Raw genomic sequence first — 25,871 nt, 5'->3', positions numbered from 1 at the left:
AATATTTTAACATATTCAATCTAATATATGGCTATAAACTTTCATGTATTTTCAGAACTCCCACACAAGCATTATTTTCAGGAGATGACACTTTAATGATAATCAACATGCAGTATGCTGCATACAGTGAAAATCTGTTGTGTCTCTTTAAATATCTTGATGTATGCACATACATGCATCCAATCCCCATGGCATGTATTCTCTCGCTGAGTTAATTTACGTATCTAGGAGAGCCATGCCTGTACCTATTTTCATGGGCTGGGAGCTCAGTTTGTCTTCTGAATCACTCAAAGTCTCTTCTGCACAGCTTTGGTACTAACTAAATGATCCTGTGCATGTCGCCCATGCTTCTCCTGGTAATGTCCCCCAGAATGTTCTGATTTTGACCCTCCTTGTCGGAAAACAAACAACACTTCAGCTGCATAGCAGCCTCAAGACTACAGTCCGGGTACTTCTGGCCGGGCCCAAGTTCACACCAAGTTTTGAACAAGGTATTTGTGCCAATTTTATCTCATTCTCTGGGTCATTAAAACACTCTTCATCTGCTCAGCACGTTCTCAACAGGATATAGCTCCTTTGAATCAGAAAGGTTAAAAGCAAGGGCTAAAAACTAAGTTCTTTCTTGGACACGGATACAGGTGATCTGCCTTTGGGTAAAACTGGCTCCACTTGCCCTGCATCGGCACCAGAGATAGGAGCCCAGAAGAGCTCTCCTGCCCAGCGTGCTTGGTGCCCAACATCTTCGTTTCCATCACCCATGGGCATTTATTTTCAAATGCAAAGTGGACAGGCCTTTGCCTGTTGGAAAGCAGTACAAAAGCAGCAGTAGTGGCAAGCTGCTTTACAAGCCACGTCAGGAAAAAAGCTGCCAAACATCATTTAACCTATGCCCACTCTACCTCTCCATGTTGCAGCTTCTGAATGAGGATTCCCTTGGACCCAGGGGGTGATGCCAGGGTACGACCAGAGAAATGCAAAGGCAACACAGCAAGGCAAGGACTACCTCTTAGCACCATCCCACTGTTACACCACTTGGCCTGGCGAGGCCGTGTCCCATGCAGAGATGGAGTCAAATTCAGACTGAGCCAAGCTTGGGTTTGGCTCACAGAAATCTTTTTTTTTTTTTTTTCCCCTTTATTTGCAAGGCACTGACCTCAGCTGGCCGATACCCCAGGAGGCCGTGTCTCATCATCCGATCGCAGTGCTGGCACAAAAGGCTAAACCCTCCCGCCTGCCCACCCCAACGGCGCTTGGAGGAGATGCGGCCGATCTCTCCTGCCGGCTGGCTGAGTGGGCGGTTTTTGGCACTCCCGGCCCATTCCTAAAAGCCGTAGCTCCTCCCGAATGGTGGGAAGGATCACTATCTCGGGAAATAACTCAGGGAGTGGATCGGTGTGGGGGGGTGCTTCCTGCCTTGGAGAGCCAGGCAAGGGAAGCTGCTCCGTACCAGCGGCCAGAGGGGCAAGGTGGAGCCAAGCATGGGGTGGCTGGGCTCTGCAGTGAGATTTACACCACCGAGCCCACTTCTAAGCACAAGAGAAAGAGGAAGGCGAGCTCAGTTTACTAGGAAATGGCCTCGTTCAGCCAGTGGCATAAACCATTTGATCTCTTTGTTGACAAGGTTTACTTGCTCAGGATCTTGATTATCACCCAACACCATCTGGTTCTCCTACTACTCAGATAATGAAGGAGAACAGTTTTCTCCTAAGAAAATTTGGAACCATTAGGAGACGTAAATAATCTTCGGCAAAAACTTCAGGCTTGTTTATGACACAAACATTAAAAGCAGGTGGGGGAACTAAGTATAGCCAGTCAAAAGCCACTGCTGTCTGAATGTGCCATGTCAAATCTCTATAGGAAGAAAAAAATACATAAAAAATCATATATATCACATGTGCATATCACAATCACATATCTTGTATAAGTGTATAATTATACTGTAACAATATTTAGTGCTGTCCATTCTACCCCCAGGTGGGCCAAAAATGCACAACACGGATTTGGCGGAGCAGAGATGAGGGTGAGGGGGATATCAGCTGTCAAGACGTAAAGAGGGACAGTCCCTATGCCACCAAAGTACTCAGTCCCAAGAAAACCTACAACATTCACACAGCTCACACTGTGGAAAAAACAGATGTACCTGGCAGCACCTGAAAAAGGGAGGGCGACTGAGCACTGGGACAGGCTGCCCAGAGAAGCTGTGGAGTCTCCATCCTTCAAGATACTAAAAGCCAGACATAATTCTGGTTAACCTTCTATAGATGACCCTGCTTTGGCCCAGCAAAGCTAACTGTATTTATATTCAATGCTGGATTTGAAGGACTATTTGTGGAGGTAAGTGGGAACACAGGCCACGCAGAGCCTACAAAAGGAAATATCTCCCCTGTTGATGCTGGGAGGGCTCAAACAGAGAAGGAAGGCTGGCCCAGCATAACCACTGGCTCTGCAGAAATGGCACGTAAGGATGTGGGTCGGACAGTTTTCACCTTCACTGACAGTTTTCAGGGAGAAAAGAGCAGCCTTCCTGGAAGGAAGGAGCAGCCGACAGAAATCTCACAGCTCTGGGCAAACCTCAGCCCTCGCCAAGCTGCTCCGTCCTGTCAGCCAGCCTCTGCCTCCCTGTCCCCACTTTCTCCAGCACTTCAGCCGCCTGGAACATCAGCCCACCCCTCAGTGTCCTCCCCGGCCTTGGAAGTGGCATGCTGTCAGACCCGTCACTGAGGAGGGCGTTCGCTTCCCCAGCTCACGAAAGGCACAGCAGGCGGCCAGCCATATGCGCTGCGGCCCGGGGTCCCCACAGGCCCCATGGCTCAGCCCTCCCGCCCCAACACGGCCCTGCTGCACAGACAGCTGCCCGTTACTACTCAGTAGTTGCTTGAATCCCACTAAATGCTTGTCAAAGTGCCCAGAGAGCTGAAAGTGAGCTCTTTAAATTACATTTGTTGAAAGATCCCTGGTGCCTGTTCCTGCTTTTCGTTTTCAGCAACTCTCTGAAATCATAGTTTGTTTTACAGTGATGTTTTGTTTTTCTTTTCCTGCATCCAACCTATAAGTCATGGATGATGCATAGTAAACACATTAAATGGGTTTCAGTGGGGCTGCGCACCATGTGTGCGCACGGCTGAGGCCGGGGAGAATGGCATTTCCCTGTTAGTTTCTGCACCAGTAAGCCATACAGTGTACTGCTCCTCATGCACAGCACCACAGGGACTTTTGGCCACATCTGTAGACCCAAGAAGGAGGTTGCATGGAGGGAGGTGGCAGAACCGCTATGGACACTGCCAAGGGAGAGAGGGAGGGAGGAAGAACCAGAGTCTATTTGCTGGGTTAAAGCAGAGCCTCGAAATCAGGACTGCTTGGCCTTACACCTGGCCGCAGCTGACAATGGACAAGTTTCTTCGCCTCTGTGCTTCTGCCTCCCCATCTGCAAAGTGAGGAGAATAAACAAATTCGGTACCCTTTCCTCAGGGAAGGTACATGCAGTTCGGAAAGTGTCTTAAGCTCTCCACGCAGAACCGCTTCTTTGTGTGCAAGGAGTTGTCATATCCTTTTCAGAGACTTTTTTTTTTTAATTAGCAAATAAACTCTCTCTCTCCCTTTCAGAAAAATTAAGAGTTTTGTTCTATACATTTATGACTATGCACCAGATTTTGTTTTAAATCCCGTGCCTTTCCAATTTTGCTATTAATATGTCATAAGAAAATCAAGGATTGTGTCCAAGTTCCAATTCATGGGAATGGAATTAATATCTCCATTAAAATGAAGAAAGGGGGAGTCATGGGGAGAAGTCTCGGAAGCCCTGGCGGGTGGTAATAGTTGGACTCAGCTCTCCCATCCTGGTGACTCATTCTGGGAATGGATAGTGCCTCTGTCGTCTTCAGACATTTAACACCTCTCTAACAAGATTTAGCATCAGCTGGGATGTGTGAACAAATAATGTTAAGCAACTTGAGACTTCCTAGAACATCTGTCTCTAAGCCGTGTTAGGGCCTGATCCTGTCAGAGGCGGGTGGAAGTTGGAGAGGCTACACGTCGGGCTTTTTGTTATTAATACCAGCAGTGGAGAACTTCGGTTACAAGTCTTCCCTCCCAGATCATGTTTCTGAAGATGTAAAGAAGAAAACAAGGTTCAGAAGACAGCACCCTGCCAAAAGGAAGAATATTTCGGGAAGATATTTCTGACTCTGTCCAGATTATGTGTAAATTTAAGTTACTGAGAGAAAACGAGAACCATTTGTTTAAAGTTCAAATCCTGTCTGGCCTTTACTAGGCTAGGTTTCAAGCATCCTGTTTTGCCTAATCTCTACGTCTCAATCCATCACCTTGATGCAACTTCCCCAGGAGAGTTCTCCATAGCCCTACCCAAATGCTTGGACTTAGGACCATAAACATCAGTGCTGGAGCTCTCTCCTGGCAACTTTCGTGTTGTCAAGTGTTTGAGCACAAGCAGAGTATGAGATACCCCTAAACTGTGTGGTTTTGAGTATCTCGGGCTGCGTAGGTGTCAGAAGATTGAGCTCAAAACAAACCTTTTTCTCAAGCCTTTCTGACCTTACCCTTTAGGGAGCCCCATAGGCTGGGCTTGGGCTGTAGGTTCCAAAAATCTGATGGTGCCCTAACTTGTTCTTGTAACCAGGCTATCATGGCTCTACCATAGTACAAACTGACAGCAGTTCCACCTCAACCGTGTTGAGACAGAAATCCCAAATACAAAAGTACATGGGCCAGGGTGGAGAGAAGTATTGAGTATTCGCTCTTCATAAAACTTCCAATTTTTCAACAGTTTTTCACCTAGATATCGTAAGTAGTTTCCAGATTGGAATTGCATAGAAGCAATCCAGAATTTACATGTAGGTAATAAAATGGTTCTGAAGGTTAGCTGTTGATTGGGAAAACTTGAGGATCCTGTAACAAAAACATAATGAAAGCAATGTGGTTTCCTGACATTTCCAGTATACTATAATTCATTCTGTGTAATTTATAAGCCCTCAATTTATTTTTCAGTGTTCTGAAAGCTCAACATTTTGTTGATATATTCCCCATGAAACTTGCCTCAACATATCTTTGGCTTTTTGATAGGGAGCCCTAAAAGGTTAGCCAAACTAGAGGAACTGAAGGAAAGCCTACGCTTCTAATAAGCCATACCCTGCTTTCCAAGGAAAGCCTTGCCTGTCTTTTTATTTTTTGGCCATCAGCCCAAATGTTCACTCTGTCCTCCCTATGGAGGACAACCTCCTTACCAAATTACTAGGAGCAGCACGCATTCCCTTTTTATCAACAGCTTTCAAGGTAACTTTGGTTGGGCATCTGCCATGCAGCCACACTCTCAAAAAGATCAGTCAGGTATCATCTGGTGACACTCACGACGACAAGAAGCATGCCCAGACACTCAGAGAAGCAGGTATATGAGATACTGATGAAACAACTCCCACCATCAGATGAGGTCAGAATCAAAAGAGGAATGATTAAGTACAACAGCCGTTGGCAGACACCTACTAGTTCAGGAAATAAATGTACTCGTGAACCTGTTTGTCATTGCCACATTCATTTCTTTTTACAATATGTAACCTCTTTCATTTCACAAATATGAAATTAGGTCCATTTCACTTGAGCAAACATGTTGTCAAGTTAGACGGTAGCCTGTAGGAACACTGATACTTGTACAGGCTACGGGGATTTAGGAAGACTAATTGTTATGGCTTCTTATAATCAAACCATCTTGTAGGGATGAGGAGATGGGATAATAAATCAGTGGTTTCCACTCTCCATTGCCACGCTGAGGGGAAAAACTTGTTTCCAATGTGGTTTAACTAACCAGAACATGCAGTGAAGAACACAGTCCAGACTAAACAACTGGAGCTAAGCAACCATTTGTTGAGCTCCAAAAGCCTGCATCTGCACTGACAGGGGTAGTGCTTGCTGCCTCCCTCCATGTCCAGTCTCTTCTTCACCCCTTCACAGAAAACAGAGAGTACGCCTGATGCCATGTATCTGCTGTGCCTGTGCTGGGTACCTTGTGTTGCTGCTAACACACCTCCACACCTCGCTGAACCATCCCTCACCCACAGGGCAGCAGCAGAGAGGACAAAGCTGTTTGATCACTCGTAGGCACCCTCGTGTCATGCCGTCTTTCCACAGATGAGGCTGATGGATTTACTTACTGCATGGAGCCACTGACAGGCTTTTCACGGACTGAAAGGATTTTGAGGTCCTGAGTGCTTCTGACCGCTGCTGCAGATCACTAAGAGACTACTGAGATGCGTGAGGTTCTCCAGAAAGCCCTGACTCCCGAGGTTATTTTGTTACATGAGGATCTCAGTTTTAATTTCAAAAGAAGTTTCTAGTCCTGGTAAATGCAGAAAAGTCCTGAAAACGTGGTATCTAAGGGCTCCAAACACAGTATCCAACACAAAGAAAAGAAAATACATTCTTTTTTAAATGCCACTATTTTAAAAAATCAATCTTATGATTCATTTTTGAAACTCCTGATCTTGTATGCTCAGGAGTGGAAGTATCTGCTCCCTGACCTCAGTAAAGGCTTGTAATAATGACAACTTATTTCATTAAGATATAGCAGCCGTTGTACTACAACAGCCACCTCTAACTTTTTTTTTTTCAATTGCCTGAGGCAAATAACGATACTTCATTATTCACAGGTTGCTTAAGTATTCTCTATATTAAGTGCAGGGAAGTTTAGATAACATCTAATTGCAAAGTGAAGCACTGGAAAGTTTTTTGAGGGTGGCAACAACATACCTAAATGACATTTATTTATTTAGAAGTGCTTAAGACATGCCTTTCACTTATCCTAGGCAGACACAGAGCACTGAAATCAAAACTCATGCAATATCACTTGGCCTAGTGCCTGTACTTGGAATATCTTTTTCAGCACACCCAAACCAAGATACTGCTTTCCCAGTTTCTACTACTTAATCATCCTCCTTCTGCAGACACCACCCAGAATAAAAAACTGGGATAAGCAGAGAAACCCTCGCTTAAATAGGCTGCAGATGATTCTAATAAGCATTAAGCATACCTCAAGCATAAGAAGACATAAAAATTAAATTCCCCAAGTTTCATCTGCCACCTTTAACCTCAGCAAATTTTTCTTCCAGTTTTATAAAACTCTAAACAAGTGGATTCTTGACTGAAACACCGACACAACCATGGCAATGGCTATCAGGCTATGAGGTAGCAACATTATGAGCAAGGCCATGGGACAGCCCATAACTTATTGTCGAGAAGCCTTAGCAAAACTCTGTGGCCACAAGATGTAGCAGTTGCAGAATTAGAAATTATAGACCAGGAAAGCATGTTATGATCATTGAGCTGGGATGACCCACAACACAAGCCACAGAATGGGTGATTCCTGTGCCTTTTGTCACACCCACCACGCTGAGCTGGATTTTACAGTGGTTAACAAGCTAATAAAGGCGAGGCTACGCAGCACTGCACTACCCACACAGCTCTCCATCGTCCCACCCTGACTGCACAGATAGGTTTGAGGCCTCTTTAAAAAGTGCCTCCAACAATGCCTTTTTAAAACGTCCTCCCTTTCCCCTGACAGCCGGTGCAGCACGTTCATATGGAAGGACAGGGAAGCTTTGCAATACCACAACCCTGACCCTTTCTCTAAGGAACAGGCACACCGCTTTGGGGATGAGCTGGACCATATTTGGCATTACCCCAATACTCCAAATAGCCCTGGTTGGAATATGCACGTTGAGGTAGTTCGTTAAGTGCGGACATCTTTAGCCATTGCTCATTTGCAGTGAGGCACTTTTCCAATGGAAGGGAGTCTGCGCTTCTTGCTGCCTGTTCGCCAGGAGCCAGGGAGGGCTGTGCTCAGTGGCATACAAAGCACAGCCTTTTCTCCCAGCCAGGCACACACACATGATTCCAATCTCCTCGCTCCAAATCTGGAAGCCACAGCTGCTACTTCAGACCACAGCATCTGAAAACACGCTGGGGGGAGAGTGAGTGAGAGGCTGAGATCCTACACAAAGCCAGGACAACAGCGTGGCTCGGAGCCCCGCTGCAACCATCAGCCACGGTGCAGCACATCACGTACCGCTGGCAGAGTGCTGAGGCAAGTAGGCGTGCGACGAGTGAAAGGAAAGTGAAATGAGCCTGGGTCTCATCAGGAGAGAGCAGTGAGGAGCAGAGGCCAGGGCAGAGGGTTGCTCCTCTCAAACAATTCACTCTGGACAGGACGCTGATGCTTGGCGGTGAGGGCAGCAGTGCAGGAGACCTTTCCTGCTGCTGAGCAGTTGGTGCACACGAATGCCCTTCAACACCAGCAAAAACACGACTAGTCACAGAGCCTAGCTTGCAACAAGTAAACGTGAGTATGTGTAACACCAGAGCATCCTTTCTTACCTTAGCACCTCTCCCACTTCTCCAGACCTTACTGACTTCTGTTGAGCTTCTCTGCTCCATTCAGTTGGTGTCTTTGCTAAAACACCCAGTGACACTGCAGGGAGACGTAAACCTACATCGTCAGGATGTGTTCAGGCAAGCCCAATGTAGGCTTGTTTGGCCTGATTTCCTATAAAAAGCTAAATGTACTAAAAGGCCTTCAAAATAGTTGTGCACTTTATTCATATCCAAAAGCGTATGGCTTTAATAAATTCTGCTTCACAGCGTTTTTGGTGTGCTGTGGGTCTGAGAATTCTCTGTGGTTTGCGGTCACTTGTTTTTCTAATATTTTGGTGAGTGTCCAATCTCACTGTTGTTGCCGACTATACCCATGTAATTTCTGCTAGAATTGAATTTTCCACACTGTGCAACTTTATAGCCCTCTGGTGTTCCCTGACACGTGAACAGAGGTTACCGTCTGTTTGACCAACTTCTGTGTATTCATGCTTTCAAGTACGGGACAAAATAATATTAACTGAGTCTCTTCAAAGTCCTGTAAAAGTGTCTTAGAGTTTTAACAGTCTTCCCAACAGGAATGACATTTTATCACCTCCTCCTTTGTGACAGGACATCTTTCCTAAGGTGTGGGGGAGCTCGGAGGGAAAGCCATGATGGGACAGTTTACAATCCCATCACTCAAGAGCCTACATTTAAGGGATGCAACCGCAGTTCATCAGTTTTCCACTGGAAACTTCTTTCCCACCAACAGGAATGTAAGTTTGGGTGGGGGTGGGGACAGAGGAAATTTGAAGCAATTCAAAATTTGAAATACCAATTTAAATCCAAATGCAATATACGATTTCAATTCTTCTTTTATTAACTGTTTCAGTTCCATTTCTTTATTACTTATATTTTTGGAAATATTAATCAGTATCTAGTGCAATGTTTTGGTTACCAAAATAAAATGTCTCAGCAACCTCTCTAAAACGTTTTCAGAGTCTGGTATTTCATAGTTTTTGTTCTACTGCTTCTAAGATCTTTCAGTACCAATTTGAGACAAGCACAAATGCTTTAATACCACAAGTCAAAACTTCTACTTCCTGACTTGCTCAGAGGTGTCCCAACTCAGCCCTGAGGACCCTAGAAACCTGTTTTCATCTTCCTTTTACTGATGAAGATGAACGATACTGGAGACCCAGAGTCTTGAGCCTCTGAGCCTTGTATTTGGCTGGTGCCACAGAGCAGGCATGCCTTTGCCATACGACAGAGCAGAGATTCCCAAGAGGGTGCTTTCTATCCAAACTGTTCATCTGTGTGATGCATGGATGCACTTCTCAGCTATAATACCTTGGGTTTAGAAGCACCACAGCCTCGTAGACTAATAAGCCAAGCTTCTGCTCAGTGCCACGTAAATAAGGTAACACTACCACCAGATGAAGACCTGACATGGCCAGCAGCTTTCCAAGGCTCCCTTCGGCACACTGGTTAGTGAGTGGTGCTCAGCTGTGGGGACCACAGCAGCTTACGAGGCTCTACGAGCTCTTCCTGCACAACACTTAAGAACAGTCTTTGCTAAACACTTTGTTCATGTTCTCTGTTTCATCTGTTCACTAAGACAAAAATCAATAAAACATAACTGCATCTCTTATAGATGTGCTCTCCATCTACTTGTAACTGCTTCATTCAACAGAACTTTACAACTGAAAATGGCAAATGATAAAGGGGAGCCACATCATTTCTGCCAAAACTTCTGTATCCCTTTACCTTGTGCGTGGCTGGAACAGCTTCTGCCTCCATACACATTTGTCCACCTGTGAACAGCTTCTCTAGAACCCTAAATCAACAAACCATTTCTGTCTGAATTCTGAGTTCAAGTGCTGTTAGATGCTCTCAGTCCAAGGCTTTCTAGCTGCTTTATTAAAGCATTGGCTTTAGTTATTTGGGCTGGGTTTTTTTAAGTGCCCACAGACCCCCAAGGACTGCATTCCAACACATTAAGATGTATTATATTATTGCAATATTTGTAGTAGCACTTATTAAAACTGTGTTCAGGGAGTTGGGATCATAAATCCTCCTGGTCTGCATTCATACTCGAGCTGGAGTATGTGTATGTTTGATAGATGGGCTGTAAAATGAGGGCACATTCTCACGTGTGAAGTGTGAATAGTTTCTCCACTTATTTATTGCAGTTGGTGTTACGTGGGGACAGAGCCCCATGTTCCAGACAGAACTGACAGAAGGGGAAATGATGGGGGGAAGAACGGTTGTTGTCAGAGTGCCTGAACAAACATCAGTTAAATCTTCCAATTGATTTCCTTGGACTTTGAATGAAGCAAACAGTTCTAAAAACCTTTCCTGATCTCAGAGCATTCAACTACTGTAGTGGCTGGGCTGTTTCAGCACCTAAACCTTCCCAGTGCTGCACCCTGTTCCGAAAGGCTGAAAGATGCACAAAAAAGTACCCAGCTGAACCCAACCCACAGGAAGTGCTCAGAAACCAGGAGCAGGGAACTAGGAAAAAGGTTAGGCATGAACAAATGGGCAAGCTGTACTACGCTCTCTGTGTTAGAAGTTTAAACTCTGAAGCTACTATTCTCAGTTCAGCTGGAGAACAGTACAAGTGATGCCCAGTGGGAGCTTTTAATCTCAAACTGCTGCCCCTTCTGTGAGGCTGGGCTTTCATTCTTGCTCAAGGGCCTCCTCGAGGACTGGGCTTGGTTCATCTCTCTGCTCATTTCTTGGAAGTTAAATAAACAAACATCTTTCATAAACATTAAAATCCTTCACTCTTATAAAGCAAAGGAAGACAAACAAGCAGATGATGATACCTTAATCCAGAAGGTGCTGCAGGGAGACCTCTCTATCTGCAGAAGCTGTTTGCAAACATGTTGCTCAACCTTATCAAAACCAAGTGTGTTGCATTTTGGCTGAAGAAAGCAAGCTCACAGAAGTGAGTAGGATGAAACAAAACTCTTCAATAAAGCAAATCACAGTAAGAGAGTGTTTCACCTCTTTCAAAATAAGATAGGAAAAACACACCACAATTTAAGAACGTTCCCTGCCCTTCAGCAGCAAAGATGCAGTAAGCAAGAGCTAGCCACTTTAGAGTTACAGCTCTGCTCCTTCTGCCAAATTTCAGGGGACAGGCTTTAAATTGGCTGTCACAAGGGCATGGGGGCAGAGAAAGCCCATGAAAAGTAGAGGGGACCTGATGCCTTCAGAGCAGGTGGTGACAGAGGAAAATGGCACAGGCAAGAGAGGATGGCTTCCGGGCTGCACCTACATTTGCTTTCTTCCACTTCAAAATTGCTTTACAGGCTTCTCTTCTATCTCCTTCCTCTAAGCTGCCTTTAAGCAAACAGTATATTTACTAACATCCTACAGTCGTCATTTAGTATTAGCAACCCCACTTGCAGGACCTTTACTATTAGCCACACACACAACCCCACATGCAGGACCGTGCAGGTTTTGGGGTGCAAGGGAAGGAAGAGGCCATGCATCAAGTTGCCCAGCCTTTTTCTCTCACATGTGCTCAGCCTGTTACCAATTATGAAGACTGGTGACAGAGAGGAGACAGAGAGAACTATTATTTGTCACAGGGACTTAGAGGTCCTGGCCAAGGTACTAAGACCAGTCGCAATGCAGGATGCTGTACAAACGCATAAAGCCTGACAGGCACCATGGGTGAAGAAGACAAATGGATAGAGCGGCAGCGGAAACTAAAGTGATTTTATAGAGTCACGCAACAGGGTCAGTCGCAAGAGCTGGGAATATAAAGCAACCTGAGGTCCCCTTCACTGCTCTATCTGCACGACCCTGCTGACGTGCTCTCAAAAGGTGGTGTGACACGGCAAGCTGTGGCTGTGTTAAACTGGCAAATCTGCCTCATGTTCTACTGAGCACATGTCCAAACAGTGCAGAACCATGAACCTATTAAATTATCTGCCAGAGAACAAATCTGCCCAGAAAAGCCGCTTGACGCTCTGGTGAAGGACTGCAACTGAGAACCCATTGAGACAGCAGTCTAGCTATCAACTTTGAATGATTATGCTTCCCAATCCTCTGAAAAATGGTTTCTGATGGAGGATATGCCAGTATGACTACAGAGGAGGCCAACACTTGTGAAAGCAGTGCTTGGCATAGGTTACTTCAGCATGGGTTGTTGCTTACAGTATTTCCAAGGCAATGGAACAAGCAGGAGATAGAAGAGCAAGGTGGCTCCATCTGGCTTCACAAACTTCAGATTTACCCAAGAGGAAGATGGCACCAGGAGCTTTTCTGAACCAGGAACTTCCCAAGGCCTGCAACACTTCAATACAAGATGCGTATAAAGGTTGTGATTAAGAGCCTATCTGACTCTATCAGCAGTCCTGCACTGAATGTCTTTCTCATTTACCATGGCACCATTAAGCAAGGAGTTCTGTATGCCCACAATATCAGAAGACCCCTGAAGGTGGTGGCTGGGGTATTCAGAGGCTTTGAGACTCTGGTCTCCGAGTCCAAAGAGCACAGAAAAATGCCCAGAGAAGCTCTTTGTGCTATCCAGATATGCCATCCAGAATCAGAGCTAGAACTAGCACCTCTTTGCAGTCCCATCAGGTCTAGAGGAGCACCAGATGTCCCACCAGATCTCCCAGCTTTTAACCAGCTGGTGGTATCTACAAAGGGTACCCACGCTAGCCTGTGACAAGTTTGTGACTGGAAAATGTCTCCTGCACAAGGAAAGACAGCTTCTTGCTCATTGCCCCAGCAACAGATTTGTTACTACAGCATGCAAGCAGGGTCACTCTGCCCAGCTCAGGCCACCCCTGTCACAGCTGAGTCCGGGCTGAAGATGCGTTATTTCCTTCTCTTTCTCGAAGCTGGAGAGCATCAAGGGCTGACCTTTTAGAAACTCTGCCTAACCAGTGTCTTGTAACAGCAAGGAAAGCAATACAAGCCAAAATTTATTTGAATCCTGTGGATGGAAATCCGCCAGGTATGCACACACGGCTTGGGTCTGCAGAGGGGGAAGGGAGGATGTATACACAGGTGAAGATAAAAACCTGGAATTTCAGTGATTACACAGAATGTGAAGTCAGCGTTAATTGAACTTTTGATTCGGATCCCGAAATTTAATGTTGTGATAGTACGCTCTGATCAGAGATAACAGTAGTGAAAGTAAAGACAGGCACAGATGGTTTGGGTTAAGGTCAAATTAAACTTTCTTCCTTCAAAATAGCTTCTCACACATTACATTTAGGCCTGAAGTCCCATACTTTCCCTCATGCTCTCATTTGCTCTATTTACTTAGACCTGGCTATTTCCTCCCGTCGGTAATTTCCTGAAGCAAGACACAGTAACCCAGTGGCTACTTCAAGTAATCTCAAGTTTCATCTATTTCAACAACCATAAAACGTTCAAGCACGTTTCCTCATCTCCAGAGTTATTGTGCTTTCTCATCTTTGTCATCTCATTGTCAGCCCAAAATTTAGCAAGACCAAAAGCAAAGCCCCACTTAAATACCAAAAAGGTTCCCAGCTCCTCCCTTTCTCACCTGCAGTTTTCCAGTTAAACTGGACCAGTAATGTATCAGCGTGTTTCCTGCACCTCGAATCTTCTTGTTATTCCTCCTGTAATACTAAAATCAGATTTATTCCTCTCCTTTTATCTGTCTAGACCTTCAGCAGTTTCTCTCCTGACAGCCACAACTTCAACTTCTCTTGCCTGGCTGACACCCATGCAAAAAAGAGTTGGAAACATTTAAACATTTTCTTCTTTGCCTGTTACCCTAAATATAAGCAGTCTCTTCAAATACCTTCCTTCACTGCCCTTTTTTAACTGCATCAGGTTCACACTTTCACCCTTGACCTTCGAAGCGATTCACCGCTCTCTCAGTTACTCGCTCTAGGTTGCTATCTTGTTGTAACCCCTTCCACCTTGAGTCAGGGATCTTAAACTGTTGCATTTTCACGTACAGAAGACATGTGTGTGTGTTTACAGCCCTAGATGTACTCAGCTTACACTGCTAGTCCAGGTCACATATTTCTGAACAGATGTTCCCACCGTTTTAAACTGAAAGGATGAAAATATGCCTCAAGATCCTTTCTTGTTTATTATATTTAACTGATCGGCTAGCAAATGTGACGCCCATCTACAAGAAGGGCCGGAGGGTAGACCCGGGGAACTATAGGCCTGTTAGTTTGACCTCAGTGCCAGGGAAGCTCATGGAGCAGATTATCTTGAATGTCGTCACGCGGTACTTGAAGGGCAACCAGGCGATCAGGCCCAGTCAGCATGGGTTTATGAAAGGTAGGTCCTGCTTGACAAACCTGATCTCCTTCTATGACCAAGTGACGCACTTGGTGGATGAGGGGAAGGCTGTGGATGTGGTCTACCTTGACTTCAGTAAGGCTTTTGACACCGTTTCCCACAACATTCTCCTCAAGAAACTGGCTGCTCGTGGCTTGGACTGGCGTACGCTTCGTTGGGTTAAAAACTGGCTGGATGGCCGGGCCCAAAGAGTTGTGGTGAATGGAGCCACATCCAGCTGGAGGCCGGTTACTAGCGGAGTCCCCCAGGGCTCAGTACTGGGGCCGGTCCTCTTTAATATCTTTATCGATGACCTGGACGAGGGAATCGAGTGCACCCTCAGTAAGTTTGCAGATGACACCAAGTTAGGTGCGTGTGTCGATCTGCTCGAGGGAAGGAAGGCTCTGCAGGAGGATCTGGATAGGCTGGACCGATGGGCTGAGGCCAACTGTATGAAGTTCAACAAGGCCAAGTGCCGGGTCCTGCACCTGGGGCGCAACAACCCCAAGCAGCGCTACAGGCTGGGAGATGAGTGGTTGGAAAGCTGCCTGGCAGAGAAGGACCTGGGAGTACTGGTTGATAGTCGGCTGAATATGAGCCAGCAGTGTGCTCAGGTGGCCAAGAAGGCCAACAGCATCCTGGCTTGCATAAGAAGCAGCGTGGCCAGCAGGACTAGGGCAGTGATTGTCCCCCTGTACTCAGCTCTGGTGAGGCCGCACCTCGAGTACTGTGTTCAGTTTTGGGCCCCTCGCTACAAGAAGGACATGGAGGTGCTCGAGAGAGTCCAGAGAAGGGCAACGAGGCTGGTGAGGGGTCTGGAAAACAAGTCTTACGAGGAGCGGCTGAGGGAGCTGGGGTTGTTCAGCCTGGAGAAGAGGAGGCTCAGGGGTGACCTTATCGCTCTCTACAGGTACCTTAAAGGAGGCTGTAGCGAGGTGGGGGTTGGTCTATTCTCCCATGTGCCTGGTGACAGGACGAGGGGGAACGGGCTAAAGTTGCACCAGGGGAGGGTTAGGTTGGATATCAGGAAGAACTTCTTTACTGAAAGGGTTGTTAGGCATTGGAAAGGGCTGCCCAGGGAAGTGGCTGAGTCGCCATCCCTGGAGGTCTTTAAAAGACATTTAGATGTAGAGCTTAGTGATATGGTTTAGTGGAGGTCTTGTTAGTGTTAGGACAGAGGTTGGACTAGATGATCTTGGAGGTCTCTTCCAACCTAGACAATTCTGTGATTCTGTGAATACAGATAGCATTTTCTTCTAAAACATGCCCAAGAGAACCTTACCTCTTCTCTGACATGATAAAATCTCCTGGGGAAGGCACATGGCACAAACCCTTAGCAGGTTAGAGCCTGACGCAGCTCTTAGGGCCAGCCCGCAAATCCAGGGGACTGCTGGTGCATTTAGCTGTTCTTCTGCGGTGGGACCTGGCAAGTCTAAGAACCATGCCTGACTCCTTAGGGGAGGTGCACGTTTACTTTACAGAACACCTTCCACATAGTAGGTCCTGTCCATTTTTGTCAGAGCAGTTGGTTAGGTCAGTGGTCGACAAACCTCATGGTGCTGGGATCTACTTCCTCCTGCCGCTTCTGTTACCAAAGCTTCACATAACTTCTGAAACAAACTGCTTTTAGGTTTGCCTGCTGTATTTGAGCCTCGTTATCTCACTTAAGGTCAGATTTGGCTTTCCACCATGTTAAGACATGTCAATTAATGGGTATTTCTCCACCACTTGCCTCTCCTTCCTTCTTCCCCTACATCTTTTTCTCAATCAAGCCCTCGTGTACTTTGGTCCATTTGAGTGAGCCCTCCTTCCTGATGTCAAGTCAGAGAGCAGACGCTGGCTTCATCACACCAGGAAAAAAGGCATTATTATATAATACTACTTAGCATTTTTAAGAGTGTTTAATGTTCAAAACTGCCCAAGCATGAACTGATTCTTATGATACAGGGCAGGAAGCAATTTATAAATGGAGAAACGGAGGCAGAAAGGTAACAGGAGTTGTGCAGGGTCTCACAGAGAGATCGTGGCAGGGTCAGAAGTCTCCTGACTTCTAATTCCAGACTTTTAACCCTTTGCTTATTTTCCAGAACATGCTGTGCTTCCTCAAAGTTCATTTCACAGCCCAAATTACTAAGTCATCTACTGAATCTTCACTCGGCATGCAAAAAAGGCTGGTGTTGCAGTGAGTGTGCGCCGCACACCTCAGGGGTAAAGAAGCCATCTCCTTGCTTCCAGGGCAGACCTCACACGGACACTGAAGCCCAAGCTGATGCCGGTACTGCTGCAGTGCTGCCTCCTCCAGAGCTGGAGCGCACACCTACAGAGAAGATGCTCTGCAAAGAAGTGCTGTGCTCAGACCTTCAAGCCACCTCGGATGAGCGGGGCCACCAACACAGCATGACACGCGGCCATGCAGAGACACTAACGGGGTCCGTAAGTCACGGATGGGCATAGCAGTGTGCAGCCAGGCTGGCTTCCACCCCAAAGCCAGCACTGCTGTACCTAGCCCTGGCAACTCCATACGGGGTGATACCGGCTGCTTTCAGAATGACTTTTGGAGGCTGGGGCATAGTGCTGTGTCATTTTACCCTCAAAATCCAGAATTCAGTCTTTTACAGACAGAAAAATACTACGACATCTCACAAAACCTCAATTCAGTACCACTTTTATGGGGTTTTCTTTTTCTTTTAATACTTCCTATTAATTTATACACATAATTATATAAGCATACCTTAACAATAAACCTACTTAGAGAAGCTAATGTTGCAGGCTTACAGGCAGATACAGGTGGAATCTCCCGCAGCCTACATATATACATATAAAAATACACACCAGGTCGAAAACAGCTGCCTGCCCTCTGCTTCCAACCAGACCTGAATCACAATGTAAACACAGACACGCATATCCCCTCTGCAAGCAGTATGTCTGATTAAATATTTTGTTAGCCAAGATGTTTTGATGGGTCGGTAGCAGGATTTTTAGAACATTAATTTCTCTTCCCAAAGGTGGGCTGGATTTAGATGTTTCCTACATTATTCTGTTTTGCTGGATTTTCCAAAGGGGCCCTAAAAACTTTTCAGAGTAATTCCTGAGAAAGAGACTAAAAATATAATTCTGTAGACTGCAGGAGTAAATGGTGGAAATCATATAATGCCCTTACATTTGTGCAGAAAAATCAACTCTTGGCAAGTGTTGGCATCAGCACACTCACACTCTGACCTGTACTCTTCTTGCTGTTGGTTTCAGCCGTCATTTAAAGGAATCTACAGTATCCCTCATTTATAACAGCACGTAGAACAAATAATAATAATAATAATAATAATAATAATAATAATAGCCTACTGCTTCCAGGCAGACACCAGGCCAGTTTCACTCTTACCTCCCAGGGCTCCCCATCTCCTTTCTCCCTCTCCTTGCAGCTCAGGGGAAGGAGGGGACCCTGCCCAATTTGCGCACGGAGGTGCTATCCTCCACTGGCTTCTCTTGCTCGTGGCTTGAACGCCAATAAGCTAAGACCAGAAAGCTATCCCCAATGAAAACTAGAAAGTCAGTAATATAAGAGCAAGATAAGCGCAGTGACTTGATATGTATCCTGAGGCAGTGAATTTGAATCCCTTCCTTGATCTGAAGTGCCAGACAACTTTCAGGTTTTTGATATGCGTATGCTGCAGTAGCTTTTATTGAAACAAAGAAGAGAAGGAGAACAAAGGAACAGGAGGAAAGGGAGAGCATCTCAACCCAGTTGAAGTGCTGCAGTCAGAAGGTTTAGCTTGGGTCCACAAGGCTGAATGCAAAAGATATAATGACAACCCTGCCTCAGACTGCTTGCAGCACAGACTTGGTCTATGGACAACAATGTCTGTTCATCACCATGTTTTTGGAGGTGACATTTTACATGTATTAGAGGAGACGGCACGTCTTAACAGAGGAGTCACCTGGAACTGAATTTGGGAAGAGTATTTTAAACCTGATTTGGCATGTCCTAATCTCCCTGTCCGCTGCTACTGGAAATCCCCAGCTCTGGCTCCTCTGTGCCTCCCTCCCCTTTCCTGCCCGCTCCTTCCCTGCCCCAAACTCGCTGATAAGTCTAACGGGGACAACTCTGCCAACACCATGGAAAGCATCATGAATGTGGCTTGTTACAGCCACAGCATCCCTGACCAAGAGTTGAATAATGTCTTTTGCCATTAATTAGCTGAGGTGAACATCTGAGTCCTAGCCCCCTAGCATGCTCATTCCTGATTTGGGAGGTATTTGCACGTCTCCTCTTTGACTTCTGTTCTCCACACCGAACCTTGCCTGGTTTTGATAATTTTTCTAATTCTTACCTTCAAACCTGTCGCTCTAGTTTTCACTCTTAACTATTTCTCTGCTATATATCCTTTTAAAAGAGTCACGCTGCTCCAAAATTAGTAATTCTTGCAGACAGGGAAAATGGATGACTGTAGTGCAAGCAATACTCCCAGTAATACAAACCAACGTAAAGAATCATGATTCTGCTGGGATTTCTAATTAGTTTAATCAAGTACCGTGTGGATAACTCCAGTCTATCATTTCAGTTTGTGTAAAAATACTCACTGCTTTCAATTCCATCCGCATGATCCACTCCTTTTCTACAGATCAAATGCTTGCTTTTTCTATAGTTACTAATCACACCTTTCTTTTACTGAACCCCATTCTACTCATTCTAGCACATCAGTCCTCTGACTTTAAAAAATATACAGTATTTAACTTTCATTTGACAACACAGGCATAGATGAACTTTTTTTTTTTTTAAAAAAAAGAGAAACAACAGTGAATTTTTTGTAGTAATTTGATGGAAATCTTCACCCCATTCTTAGACTTACCAAACAGGTATGATCACATCCAGTCTTCTGAAATCCCAAGCAACCCTGTATCTGCCCACAAAGACACAGGAGACTCCTTTTAGAAGCAGCATAATTCACACCGTGCCCCTACCACCTATAGGGCAAAACCACCAATTCACTGGCCTCTTGCAGAGACACATCTGGGGAGTGAAAGCCCCTGGACACAGGTACTGGACACTGACAGTACCCCATACTAAGAAGGAAGGCCAAAATTATCTCAGCAGCTCCTCTCCATGTGACCTGTCCACACGCCTGACCACCTTTGAGTGCTGAGGTGAGTCGTGCAGCCAAGAACCTGAGAGGTTCCCCAGCATCACCAGGAGTGACCTGCCATTTCCCACCGCTGTCTTTGACCATTCTTCAGAGGAACGTGAAATGGCTTCAAGAGTTACGCCTTGGGGAGAAAAAAGTATCTTTTGGCTCATGGTAAGCTCAGCCAAGGCAACTCTTTAAATATTCCTACTCTGTGACATCTCAACAAGAAGGAGGTGCCCAAGTTTCATTTCAGCATCCTTTGAGGGATGCTGAGAACACATTGTTAAGAAACAACCAACCAAGTAAATCCAGGATTACTCCACCTCTGTTACACAATTCCTTTCAAACATTTATCAAGAGTGATGGAAAGACAACTTTGCTTTCTTGCCACAGTATCAGTAGTATCGAAAGGCTGCTTGAGGACTTCATTCTCTCAGTACTTAAAAATCTTTGCACTTCCACCCTGAAACAGGAACGGCTGAGTCCCAAGTGAACTTCTACCACTTAGTTTAATAATTTTGTTTAGCATAGCTTTTGTTTTGCTTAAATCTCTTGGTATCTGTACCATTTCCTGAGAGCACTAAATTCATCGTATTTTACCAAGCACTCTGTGCTGCAGCCAGCGCCAAGGGCTGTTCAGTGTCTGCCTCATGAATGCTATCAGCAAATCAGAGCTCTTTTTTTTAGCTATTGATGGCTGAGGATGTGTTTTTTGACCTCTTCTCTCTATTTCACAGAGGCATTCTTGGGTACAGGTTCCTCGTTGTCTGCCTGGTAGCATTCTGACCTTTGAAGCTGTAGGTATGCAGCAACACCAGCGGGTAACGCCAGCCCTTCACATAAAGGAAAGTCCTTTGAGGTTGTACAGCAGAAGTCACAAATCATTCCTGCTGTTGTGGACCACTGATTTTACAACGCACAAAGCTACTATGTGCAGAGAACACCCTAAGAAAACAATCTGGGAGATGTTTCATGGAGATTTGGTCACGACCTGCCTGATGGCCCAGATGTAGCCCATCGCCATGAAGCCTAGGGACTGGGTGAATGATAAATATTTTCACAATGTTGTATACAATAAAAATCAAAACCAATAACCAAATCTCACTTCGGAGGGGCTACACCTCATACGCTGCATCGCTGCCTGACAGCAGTTAAATACAAAAACTGGCAAGGGAAGAAGTTACTTTATCGTTGTCTAACTTGTTGCCCCCAAGGTTCCCCCATCTCTGAAGCACGTAAAGGTAACCACACACAAAGCTCTGGTACCACATTGACCACAGATGCATTAATAAACCCAAGAAAAGCAGCACATTATCTTCTCACAAAATAACCTCAACCAACTTTTTTTTTTCCCCCTCCAGTTGCAGTGTTTAAAACCATCTGCCATTCGGGAAATTAAACTCAATAACTATGATGTGATTTCTGAAAGTGCAGCTTTTCAGCAAAGGAGAGCTGAAGTATATCCAGCATTTCTGAAAAATCAGACTATTTAATTGAGTGCCTGTCTGACAAGGACATGAGCCTAACTTCACACACCTGTTGTGAAAGCCTTGGGCTTCAATTAATGGTGGGCAAAGGATGCATAATTAATATAACAAGAAACCAGGAAATGGATATGTTAAAGTTCCTACTGCAGTTTTAACTTTGTCACAACACACAGGTCTTTTGTTAGGTTTCTCCATAGAGGTGAATTTCCTGTTTTTCCTGGTTAAATGTATACACCAGAAATTACTCACTGTGCCATTAAATGTCAGGAAATGCAATTCGACTGAGTTAAGCATGTTGCTGGAAAAAAATCTCGATGGAACAAATTATTTGGTGTCACTTATATAATAAGATATTACCTCCCTTCTCTATTTATGAATTGTTCATGAACAGACTTGTATTTTTACCAGGGCTTTTTTCCCTTCTTCAAAAGCAGCAAGTAAATGATGTAAGTGAGAGCATTCAGAAGAAATTCTTGACTCCAGCTTCAGATGCTCACTCCCCTTTATCCAATCCCTGTGCAGAGGTCTACCGCAGGACTCCACCACCAGATACATCCCTTCAAAATGCAAAACTTAAACATGCAACGCTCAATTTTACCTTTATGAGACCGGACACTGAATTCACAAGCTCCTGAAAACATGAATTTCAGAGCCTGGGCAAACCTTAGCAATGACTACTGCACATACCAAGTGCAAATGTTCAGATGACTCTAATACTCACATGTATTCATGTATTTGTGCGAACACACAAAAAGCCCCGTAGTTTTGCCACAAGCAGAATTTTCTAGGTAGCAGATTTAAAAACAAACTCCCAAATCCACTCTGTTTAATTCACAACCGTATGTTGCTGGTAAGAACCTCCCTTTTTGTCTTTCCTTATCTTTGAATTATTTGGGCCATCTTATCTTTCAGCTAAGCAGGGCTGTTTGCATATCCCAAAGCTAGTGCATTAAATCTCCCAACACCCTTCTGGAAGTTGAACAGTTGCACATTGCTATTTATCTGAGGTTCTGGAGGGGTTTCATTATGCAAGGTCACGTAGTAAAAATAACTGAAGGTGAGGTGCACAGAATGTTTAAAAAAATATAGGAGTTTTTTTAATAAAGACCAATTGTGCAACCAGTGAGCAATAAACTCAGGAAAATTTGGTTTATGAGAGATATATTACTAAATATCCCACAAATATAATTTCTGCGTATGGGAATATAGGCAGAGATGAAGAAGAAACAAAACCCAGCTTGCAGAAATGCATATGCAGTCAGAGATACTATGCTATATGAACTGTTTATTGGAACTGGGTCCCATGTCAATACTGAGGAAAATAAAGAATGGAAAATAACTCTGGATTTGAATAGAGACCCTGTCACAGTTAAATTTGATACTTGGAGCCCAAGCCAACATGCTGCCAGGACAAAAAAAAAAAAGTTTACAAGGAATAAATCCAAGATGGAAAAAGTAAAAGTTAAATTAGCATCATACGGCGGAGAGAAATATCAATAATTAGGCAAATGCATAATAACCCTATGAAGTCAATTGCTTTTATGACAGTGGGACTGGAAACACAGGCAGTTTTAGGGCTGAACATTTGCAAAGAATTAAGACTGGTTAGAACATACAATGGGTGCTGTGTATGATCTAAACAGACAATAAGAAACCAGAAGAATTCAAAGATATTTTTGATACAGCAGGATGCAATAAAAAGAAATACCGTATTTTATTCTCAATCTGAGGTAACCCTTCCCTCCCCAGTCACTGGCGCACCCGGAAATCTTCCAGTCAGCCTCTGCAGGTGCTAACACGTGTAAAAATTCAAGAGAAAGTCTCAGCATACATCACAAAAGCAGCTAAAAGAAAGCAAATGCTGTTTGCGAGTCCCACATTTTCCTGATTTTTTTTTTCCAAACTGTGTTCCGCTTTCTGGCCGTGCCTACTCCTGAGCTTCCCCGACCACAGACCCCGTCTTTGCATGTGTTTGCGAAGTGCCTCCTAACAGCTCTCACTGGGTGGAAAGCCACTCTCTCCTGTTTATTATTATTATTATTTTTTTGATCTGAGGAAATATCTCCTCGTGTTTCTGCTGTTTGATGCCCTCAGTGAAAAAAACTCCTCGGCAGCAGTGAGGCGAGGAGCGATGGGACTGGGACCATCTAGCACCCCAGCGCCAGAGAGCTGGCAGCAGGGCGCAGCCGTCCGCCCTGCTGGCACAGCGCTGGGCTCACAGAGCAGCTGGGTCCGACCTAAAGGAAGCGACGGCTTCTGTAAGGGGCCGCACGAGTTCACGTAAATGCATACACAGTTTGCAGGCACTGCGGCCACCACTACAACCCCGAAAGCAGACAGCATTGTTGTTGTATCTTCCCGTTCCTCATGCTATTTTGATTAAGTTCATGCAATTATTTTCTTACCATTAACAAAATAGGTTACCTATTGAAATTTAGGATGGATTTTTTATTAGAATCAGTATTTTAGATGCCCACTATGGCTATAGCATGTTTCATTGGAAAGACCCTAGAGTGCTTTTGCAATTATTTACAAGAGCTTCACCAAGGCCTATGCAAATTCACAAGTATCTTTACAGTAACTTCATGAAAGTCTGGCTTAAACCATATTCAGTATTCTTATGTTTTAGGTATAGAAGCTTCCAAATCTTAAATGCACAAAAGCAAAGGCACACTCAGGTTAAGACCAGACCCATAGATGAGGCGAAGCACCCATGCTGGGTTTGTGCACGCAGAGACGGTAGGCTGAGCCTCCAAGCCCACGTCTAGACCACAGATTTCCCAAGTCCATCCATGACGGCATTTCTGCCCCATTTCTAAGCTTTCTTATGTGCCTGTCCCCTCTACACACACCTGGGGTTAGCTCCAGAGTCGGGGGGCTCCCAGCCCCACCAGGACCCTTCTCCTAGGCATTGCTCTGCTGATTTCCCTTGAAAAGCTCGATCCTGTAGGTGTGGTGTAATCAGAGCAAACCTATAGCAACCCTAACAGGTAAAAGCAGAGCCAAAGCCACCACCTGCCTCTTATAAACCAGCCTATCAGGCAAAATAGAGAAGCAGCATTTGAGCACAAAACCCAAATCCAATGCCTTCCTCAGCAATTTCCCCACCTCAGACCAGCTGCCCACTGCTCCACAGGTATGTCTCACTAAGCTACAGTCCCTCTTCTTCCTTACTCTCTCCTTCTCCCTCTCCCCCGCTGGACCCAAAACCTCTCCTGCCCGGCAGGACATCCAGACTGCCCGCCCTGAGCAGCCCACAGCTAGGGGGTTAAGCTGTTACCTGGAAAGTGGGAGATGTTTGTGCTGGGAAGCTTTGGGTCAGACACCCAACCACTGCTGGTTTATATGAAAGGGTGAGAAGGTGGAACCAGCTGAAGCTCCTGCTCTATTTAAAACAAACAGTTAAACAAAAAAATGAAAAAAGAAAGAAGACTTTGCCTCCATTTCAGGAAGGAACAGCACAAATGCTGAACTCAGGCTGCAGGCTGCAAATCCCAACCTGAGACAGGTCCTTCCATGGCAGCCTGTGCTCGATGCACAGAAAGAAGGAAGGTTTAAGAAACTTCACCTTCCTTTGGCATCCACTGAACAGGGTGGTGGTATCAGAATTAGATCCCACAGCTCCAGATTCTCTCCCACACTCCAAGAAGTCCAGACGCAAGTGGTCAAGCAAATAAACGCTGGGCTGTAAATTCTAAAAAACAACGGCAGCTTTCTGAGAAAATCGCTGAGCCCGGGGTATCATCCCTGACTTCTAGCTTTTAGTCCTACACCCAAATCAGAAGACAATTAGTCCTCTAACTGCAGTTATTGTGTATTCAATACTGATTTGTTACCAAGTAACAGCACTGCAAAAAGAAATACAGGACTTACTTGTACGGTTCATGTTATTGCCACGCAAATTCCTGTCTGATATAATACACTGGAAAGATCCCCTGGCAAGATGAAAATTTCTCACCTGTAGTGACACCCAGCTCAGCAAAACCACTGAGGAGAAATGAAAATCTTGTTCAGCAAAGTGACCTGACTACATTGTTATTTGATTTGCAGTTCATCTTCAGAAAAGTGTACAGATTTCTTAGCTTTTGACAGCTGAATTTCTTAATTCAGTAAGAAATTAGGCTCAATCAAACACAGAATTACTCCATCACTAGCCTGAACAGACACCTCACTCTCTGTATTTAGTTTTATTCTACAGGTTTTGGAACAAAATAGCACACAGAGGACAGGCAAGTTTTAAAATGCTAACATTTAATACACACACACACACATGTATTTTGATAAACTAGCAGCCTGTAATGCATTTCTAGTCAGGGCCTCTGCTAAAATAGCATTGAATTATTATTATTATTGAAAGAGAGAGGGAAGACCAAACAGTCTGGTTTGAGTGATTTCATTTAAGTTAAATGCTGCTGTTGCAAGCTCACCTATCCCCACATTTATCTTTTCTACACAAAAATATAACCAGTTCCCCACTCCGAAAGTGAACCCAGTTTCATAGTTCAGTTCCCCCTGGGTTCAGCTCAGGAGTCTCGTGATTCTCACAATTTAAGAAGTCACATGTAGCCTCAATATAACTGTGTGATCACCTGCTTAGCTCCACAAAATCAGT

General features: G+C 44.9%; 1 long non-coding RNA gene across 1 annotated transcript; it reads right to left on the bottom strand.

Moving 5' to 3' along the window:
* Positions 1-3,790: 3,790 nt before the first annotated feature.
* On the bottom strand, positions 3,791-24,188 carry LOC121065633. Its single transcript, XR_005817209.1, has 5 exons — positions 24,112-24,188; positions 19,497-19,547; positions 13,895-13,970; positions 6,162-6,346; positions 3,791-4,102 (listed from the first exon to the last, which is right to left on the bottom strand). It is a non-coding gene; the product is annotated as an uncharacterized LOC121065633 (long non-coding RNA).
* Between the last annotated feature and the right edge of the window lie 1,683 nt (positions 24,189-25,871).

The sequence above is a fragment of the Cygnus olor genome, chromosome 2 (assembly GCF_009769625.2).
Source record: "Cygnus olor isolate bCygOlo1 chromosome 2, bCygOlo1.pri.v2, whole genome shotgun sequence".
Lineage (NCBI taxonomy): Eukaryota > Metazoa > Chordata > Aves > Anseriformes > Anatidae > Cygnus > Cygnus olor.
This window is presented reverse-complemented; position numbering and strand designations above follow the sequence as displayed.